This window comes from Caenorhabditis remanei, chromosome III (assembly GCF_010183535.1).
Source record: "Caenorhabditis remanei strain PX506 chromosome III, whole genome shotgun sequence".
Taxonomy (NCBI): Eukaryota; Metazoa; Nematoda; class Chromadorea; order Rhabditida; family Rhabditidae; genus Caenorhabditis; species Caenorhabditis remanei.
The window spans coordinates 12,572,919-12,581,471 of NC_071330.1; positions in this window are offsets into that span (position 1 = coordinate 12,572,919).

Genomic DNA, 8,553 nt, shown 5'->3' on the forward strand with positions numbered 1-8,553 from the left:
CAATCTCCCGGATCCTCTTTGAGGAAATCCGGGCCTTCGACCCACCTTTTGCTGTTCTGGAGTTCAGTGGTGCTCATTCCCCTTGTGGCAAAGTCAGCCGGGTCTCCTTGGTTGGACAATGATGAATTGTGGTATCAATGCCACATTCCTTCATCTTGTTCCGATTCTCTTGGATAGTTTTTATCCGGGGTTCCGACCCATGGGGGGTGTTCTTTTCTGAGAGAATCCAATGGAGAGCACATGCACTGTCTGTGAACAGTTTGATGGACGAGATATTTACACGGAGCTCTGCGATAATTGCACAGGCTAGATTGGACGCACATTGGATGCCAAGAAGCTCGAGTTTCGGAATTGTCCATTCTCGTTCTTTGACGGTCTGATGTTTTATTAAATGGCGAGTAATGTCACAATTGGTGGTCTCCATCCACGATGCTGTAGGCGTAACAGACTGAAGCGTAGTTGTCATGCGAGGCGTCACTAAACGTAGGCAGGTGTTTTTAGAATGTCCCTATTCTGTCGTAAGCTGTCTAGGTACGCTAATCGCTCTGTCTACGTAGTAGTTACATGGAGCTCTACATTCATGGAGTAGCTCTTTTGGAGTTGACTCCTTCCAATTCATGCCATTATTAGAGAAACGTTGCAGTAACCGTTTAAAGGTACTAGGCTTGGTGTCACTAGACCTAACGGGTCGAACGTCTCCGCCATTTTGAACGCAACATCTCTTTTAGTTGGATGATTAATATTCAGCTGGGCTATTTTTACGGATAGTCTATCCTCAATCGAATTCCACGTATATCCAAGCAGCTTGATAATGGACTGTTGAGCTCTATCTGCTGGTGATAGTGACTGTATGGTCTCCGGATGATTTACAATATATTCTCTCAAGTTCCTTCCCATTTTTTGGAAAATTTATTTTGAGTCTTTGATTATTGCGGAGATTGCTGATTCGTCATTCACTCAGAATAGGCAGTTGTCAACGTTAATGTTGTCCTTGATCTCTTTATTGAGATCATGCGGATTGTTGTCCAGGTTATATGTGATATATGCTGCAAGTTGGAAGTGGCTGCTAGCAACTCCGAATGGAATACGTGTGAATCAATATACTTGGATATTGTCGGCTGTTGCGGGTGCTGTTACGTCTTTCAGCCAAAGAAACATTGTCACATTACGGAATTCGGGTTGAAGTCGGACTTGATGGAACGCAGTTCCGATGTCAGCTACCACGATGATTGGTGGGAACCTTACTCTGACTAGAATTCCGAATGTATGAGTGATTATGTTAGTCCCGGCGTATAAGCATTCATTCAATGAGAGTTCGCCGGCAGCGTGGCTGGAGGCGTCCAAGACAATGCGTAGCTTGGTTGTCATTGATTCTTCTTTTACTACGCAACGATGCGGGATGTTGTACTTTGGACCTTTGACTTTCAGCATCTCCGGTGTAACCTTCTCAATATAGCCAGCGATTTCTTGATCGATGATAATCTTCGCGTACTTTTCGAGAAGATCTTTGCCTCTCTTCAAAGTCACAAGAAGACTTACTAATCTTTTGAACGCTACTGCATAATTGTCAGCTAGACGTACTTGGTTGCCATTGTAGGGAAGTGCTACTTCCAGTTGTCCGTCTTTGTTGAACTTGACGGTTTTGTTGAGTTCAACAAGTAGATCGAGAGTGGTCGTCTTGAGATCATCGGATACAGATATGTTCTCTATTCCCAGATTCTCAACTCTTCTCATTTGGGCATCAAGATACGTTAGCTTGGTCATGGCGTCTTCAGGTTCACAGCCGTTCAGAATTGTGTTGGCCATGTTGATTGTTGATTGATACTCGTCAGATTGCAACGTATGTTGTCCGGGTGACCATAGGTCTAGCCTCGGTACAGAATGGATCAAAATTCCGAGCTGAGTTTGCTCCAGAGCTCTTCCGGATGGAAGGATGTGTTCGCGGTATTGTCGTTGAGCTGAGATCCCGGATAACAGGTGGTTTCCCAGAATCATGTCAATCTTTCGACCGTTGTATTTTGCACTGGTTCTGACTCGTTGAGTATCAATTCTATGGCTTTTATATACTGAGAATCTTCTGAAGGACACTTTGGAGCAGCGAACTTCGTATTTGGGAGTATTGTGGTACCTACGATCATAGAAGAAGGTAGATTTTCGGTACCATATAGGGATACTTGTAAGGCATAAATCTTCGTTCTGGTCAATGGTGGAACAGAGTCCTTAAACTGTAAGTTGTGTTTGTTCCAAGATTAGGATTGGCTGCGCTTTGGATGTGGCCTCAAGAATGAGGGCTAACGATGCGCCCGAACCCGCCAGAGCCAGCAGATGTTGTCCATCTGAGGCCGCTAGACATGGAAACGTTAGGTGGCTGTGGTCACTATCAGCCATCGCTGTAGTCACCTAATGCGGTGGATATCTTGCCAAATATTTGGTAAACAGCAACGTGTCCAATTCATTGGGATCTTTGCCCTCTGACCAGTCGACAGAAACGAGATTTTACGATACGTACTAGTAGCTGGACTAGCAACAAGGCACTTGGTTGCTGGGATTTTGAAGGGAATTGCTGTACTCTCACCACGGTGTGTGGAAACGTCCGATGAATCAATTTCAGATTAACGCCTTTAGTTCCTGGGGCATAATAGCCTTCCAGTTTGGCGTTGGTGGCAGGATCTGTGTATTCATGCGGATGTTGTGATGCAGCGTAAACTGGATCCCTTCTCTCGGCGTGTGCGCTCTTGTAGCTTTGTTGTCCTGCGGATGCAGTCCGACTCTGATTGGAATTCGTATAGTGTACCGCTAGACCTTCTTCAATGAGCAGAATGTTGTCACGATAGCGATGTGTGAGTCTTTAGCAAGCGAGAGAGATGCAATTCTTTGCTGGACCAGTAATATGATACAGAAGAATGGCATACTTCGCCTCCGCGTTGAAGTTATTGTTCGATAAAACGAACTTTGAATATACATGTTCGAAGAAGTCCAAATTCGTTGTACCATCAAAACGGGCATCCATTCGCTGCTCCAGTTCATGAATCATGCTGATATTATGATGCACGATCTGCTTTTGATTCTCAGCAACCGAATGTATCGCTTGCATGATATCTTGCGTGTTTGGAGTATTATTTGCGATTGGTGTCTCGTTGTGTTGTGGCACAACTAGAGGGCTTCTGAAGGGTACTGGTGCGCTCAAGATTGGTGTTTCAATGTGTTTTTCAACATTAGTAATGACTGAGGCTCGTGTGCCCGCAGACGTCGAAACCATTTGCATTGTGGCTTGGGCTCTTGTTGCCATAGTGGCTGGAGCCGTGGCTACATTCTTATTTGGAGTCGACGCTGCTATTGGCGATGGTTGAGCAGTGATATGTTGTGGTCTAGCTGCGTGGAGAGCAAGCGCCTGATTCGGCATTGGTGAATGTTCAACATGTGGTTGAGCCAATGTCATAATATCTTGCGGCTGTTGTGCAAGCTCATTCTGCAGAGAGTAGACACGATCAATGTTTTCAGTCTCTTGAGCAGTTCTCCTTCTGACGTCCTCGTCGTGGGCTCGACGATGTTTGTCTGCATTGATCCTTAGGATACGGTTCTCTTCTTGGAGTCTCAAGTTCATGAACTTGTGACCGGTGGCTAGCTGATCGAAAGCTTCGTAGTCGTAGTCCATTTGAGAGATGTTTCGTGCTGCGGATGATGTGATTGGTCCGGAGCTAGATTGAGACTCAGTGCGGATAGCGGATGGTTGTTCTACAGTTGTGGACTGCATGTTGGTTTGGTGGACGTTGCCCGAAATGCTGCTACCGACTTCGTTAGCTTCCCAATCTGTCATCTTCCTGAGCACCCGTTCCATATGGATCGAATTCAGTGGGGCGACGACCACAAGATGCCAGGACATACTCCAAATTGTTGACGCCGTTGTTGAGGTCAAGTAAGACTTCGTTGGCACCACTGTCATGGAGAACGTCCGTGACTTCCTTGAGGAATGCGTCTTTATCCTTTGATGCTTGCATCTCAGGTGTATTGCTTTATCTCTCTGTAAAGTCGCTAAGCTCATTGCTCTTTTGGATGGCAGTCTTCATATTGAAGGCTAGTTTATCTGTGAGTTCGAGCATTTCGGCGCCAATACTTTTGAGATTTTTGTTTTCGGGAACAGCGAAGAACCACGTCGCCGCTGAAGCTTCAATGAGCTCCTTGGCTTCGTTGATGTCCCTCGTGGTAACCATTCTTGGAAGGACCTACAAACGACTGCATAAACGCCGCCTGTTGAGATCGAGATCTTGAGCGGTTGTTGGCTCGTGTATGTGGCACTTCGAATGCAGAAAGAACGGAGAGCTCTTTGCGGCTTCTTGGCGGCGAGTTTGAAGAGCGGCTAATACGGTTAGACATCCTGATGAGGCGCGATTGTTGATGACGATGTAAAATCCAGTTAACTGCAAACGGGCCGTTGTATATCTTGAAGTTGCTTACGCGACCAGCTGCGGTAGAATCTGGAGCCGTGAGATGATGACTAGCTAGGATCTTGTGATAACCAGCTCCTCATATGAACACATTTGTGTTGAATGATGTTTGTATGTGTTGATGTTATGAAGTATTTCCAGACAGCGGTGAAACTGTTGGATGTTTGTATATTGCACAAGCAGTGCAACATACTGAATGACTGGGGTGGGATTGAGACTCAACAGTACCCGAGAGCTGCGCAACTCTTGGTGGAAAGTCACCGCGCACCCGTCCGATTCCAGTAAAATGTCGGAATCATCTGGGCAACATAGCTTCATAGGACCCGCCCATTCCGGCTCCGACAGACTGTCGAAGCGTCGAGCATTGGAACCGTAGGTTCGCAAATGCTAGGGTGCCTACTTATAGTGGCTTCCTCAGTTCCCTTTCGGAGACTGAAACTGAAGAGCAGCTCCTGCAATCACCGGATTCAGCGCGACCACAGGTCCGCAATATATGCTCCTCATGCAGTAGCTGATCAGAGTAAACCTTTATGTCGGTGTCCGATACATAAATGCATCTTCCGCCTAATTTCAGGTAATATGTTACTACTCGGTCCAGTTAGGCATATTGATTCCATTAGAAATAAGTTTAGCAGTCAGCGCTGTGGCGCAAAGTTATGTCTTTATTAGATCTTTTGTATATGTTACGCGAACTAGACCAGTGGTTTTCCGTGTTAGTGTCACGGTCGCCCTGTCTATGTTTCACGTACAATATTGTAACTTTGTGCTGCGTATTCTTATAACTAACTTCATCGATATCAATCAATACAGATTTGTTGCAAGAACACGATAAAAACAGCCGACCAGACGGCGTCTTGTCTGCGTTATATCTCATCGTAGTGCGATATTTCTTTGTGAATTTGTTGTTCAAAATTCCTCGGGTACCAACCAAGGATTTGATGTTCGAAATCTCGCTACCAACGTCATTACTCATATAGTCCTCTGCGTATCGGTTAATTACTCCGATACAGACAACCTTCTTTCTGCTACAATCTGTAACTGCCACTTATAGACCTTAATCAGTCAACAAAGTCACGTGCATTGGCTTAATGAGTATTCTGTTGGGTCCTCAGGAGCTGGTGACTCCTTCGGATACTACAATGTCCTGGATACTACTCAGCTTTGACTACCGTCAGCGCTATAGTTTATGTATTCTAGTAACATCTCTATATTTCAATTATAGCCGAAGCTATAACCTAACTTTCGGAATAACAATCCCAAGTGGGCGAAGTTTCCCTGAACCTAGCCGAAGCTTATGGTCACGTGGGGGATACCTCTATTGAAGTTGGTGAGTTCAATGCAAGTCGCACCTTACTCGAGATGTTTGACTTCCGGCTCTAAAATGAATTTCACTTCATATGAACCGTCCGTCTGTGTTGCTACTGACTGATGTTATAAAACAGATGTTTTGTCGAGCAGAAGCGGATGGAGTTTGCCACAGAGCATGTGATGTTTTGATCGTAGAACGCGTACTCGTTGTGGACTTTTGATGATGTCTGCTTCACGAGCAGTCTTGTTGGTGCCTATACTTAATGTATAGGTCTTCTGAAGGTTGACGTTGGCCAAGAGACAAACGTCTGTATTGTGGATGATGTGTCATCTCATTTAATGTGCAAATATGTTTTGCGGATTTGTGAAAATTTATTTGGGTTCTCATCCCCGTGATTCTGATACTCTTTGAGTAATCAGTGTGTACCTATATGGTGTTGTTGTAGCTAAAATGTGTTGCTGAAAGTTTGTGTTCGAAAGAGCACCTCTTGTTGCGTAAATCATCATCTCATCCTCTCAGAACGTTCCGTGATTCCACCTGAAACAGATGTATACGGCAGTGTATTTTCCTCTGGAATCTCAGAAAAACGCTGGAAGTTGTACGAGATAACAGTTTAATATCTTTATTCGAATGAGCATTCGCTCTGAAAGAAACACAACAATTATGTCCATATGGTGGAGCAATCATAACACTTCTACAAGGAGAACATTGGTAACCAAAAAATAGAGAAACAAGAATTAACAATTCAGCGGAATCTGAGCCCATAATGCGGATGGTGACGACTTCTATGACTGGATCAATGTCCAGATCTCGAAGGACCAGCTCCTGCAGTTGGATGCGACTGAAAAATCAATAATTGTTCACTATCAGGTTGTAATTATGTTTTACCTTGAGCAGTGCAGATTTTGATTTGTGAGGTGGCGGGTGTTGTCCCAATCTACTGCTCTTATGCCGTTTCCAAGGACAGAACACGATGTTGTGGTTCGCAGCTCTTGGATCATCAACTATGTGGATGCACTTGCGGCACAATTTGTGGGCCTTCTTGCAATCCTTATGAATTCTGCGATTGTTTTCCGGAAACTTCTCCAAACACTTCACGCAGATGTTGTTACGGAGAGCTACTTGGATTCTGTCTGTCGCTTTTGGAAAACTATGGCATTGGTCAGTGTTGTGATTCGGTTCAGCACACAATTTGCAGCTTCGCTGAAAATTTAACAGCATTAGCTCTCTTTCAAATGAATCAAAAGATAACTCACGTTGACTTTTGCGGATGTCGTCCCTGGAATCGCATTTTTTGCGTTGTCCAGTTTGTATGGATTGGCGTGAGGGACTGTGGGTGCAGACGCCGATAAGAGAACTTCAATGCGGTTGTTGGTCGTTGTGAGAGAGCTCAGTAATTTGCGAATCTCTTGTACGTAGCCAACTACAATGTCCATGTCTCTTAGCCAGAATTGCTGGCGCTCGGCTTGGATGATAGCAGTGAGTAAGTTACGGAGCTTCTCAAGCAGGTCCGTTTGGCTGTTGCATGCTAACACGAGTTCTCTGTTGGTTTTCTCGATGCAGCTCAGCTTCTCCGCTACTTGATCAGTGAATCGGATCCATTCCAGAGTCACTTCATCTACAAACTTGAACTTGCACAGTTTGTTTTTTACAGTCTCGATGATTACACGCAGATCCTTGTCTTCTGAAAGACGGGACGTTAAAGGTTTAGGCTTTTACTGCTATTTGTTTTACCCTGACTCGCATAATGCGAGGCGGTTGTTGTTTTCACTGCTTTGAAGGTTGGATAGATGACCTTCGCTTCTTCCGATGCTTCGACGTCTGCGGATGTAGCCTGTGGCACGTTCTCGTCGCCCCCTTTCATGTGTCCTGAATGAGTGGACCAGCGAGAGGGACGCGTTAAGCGTGCGGATGTTGGCGTCGCGCAGATAGCAGCTTCGGAAGCCTTAGTGTCTTCTTTGTTGAATTTCACTTCGTGCGGTCCGATGTCATTCATCTGTAATACATATTACAGTGAGACATAGAGCCCACACTGAAAAATAACAACAAGTCGTGATGTACGAGAAAATCAATATCTGTAGAGAAATGAAGATATGTTCATTTATTTTACGATAAGGATTAATCAGAAGATAAAAACAGTGATTTAACAATTAGGGATGTTAGCAGCTCCTAGGCTTTTCAGCGGTTGTCGCTCTCTTCCTTTTCCGAGTGTTGTGCGGATGTTGTCCTTGTTGTGTTCCGTCCCATTCCCCTTGTCTTCCGTTTCAGTGAACGGTTTAGGAGTCGATTGAGCGGAGCACAAACTCTGGAAAGGAGAGATTCGTTATATTTTCGACATATTTGCTTTAATTTTACCTCCTATTCTGTCCAAGACAGGTTCGGATGCGGCTGTTGGCGTTGGACGCGGGATGTTGACCTCGACTGCCGCTGTGCGGACTGGTTGTCCGGTGGCAGCGTCGATATGGATTGGAGGTGGGCGGATTAAATGTTCGGTGAAGGCTTCGACTGTAACTGCGGTTGCAGTTTTTTCTCCGAGCTCTCTTTCCGGGTGGCATCCTCTTCCCTCCATCACTGAGTCGATCCATTGTCTCGTCGCTCTTGATTGGACTCGTCCTTGAGACTCTGTAACTATTTTAGTTATTTAAGAGCTCTTCTCTCATGTACACTATACCTCTGAGCAACATAGATGGTTGTGGACGAGGTTGGCGCGGAGCACCCGGTGCTGACATGGGCATGCGGATGTTGGTCTCAGTGGCCGAATCCTCAGAATCGTTGTCAACGTCATCTTCCGCTTTGATG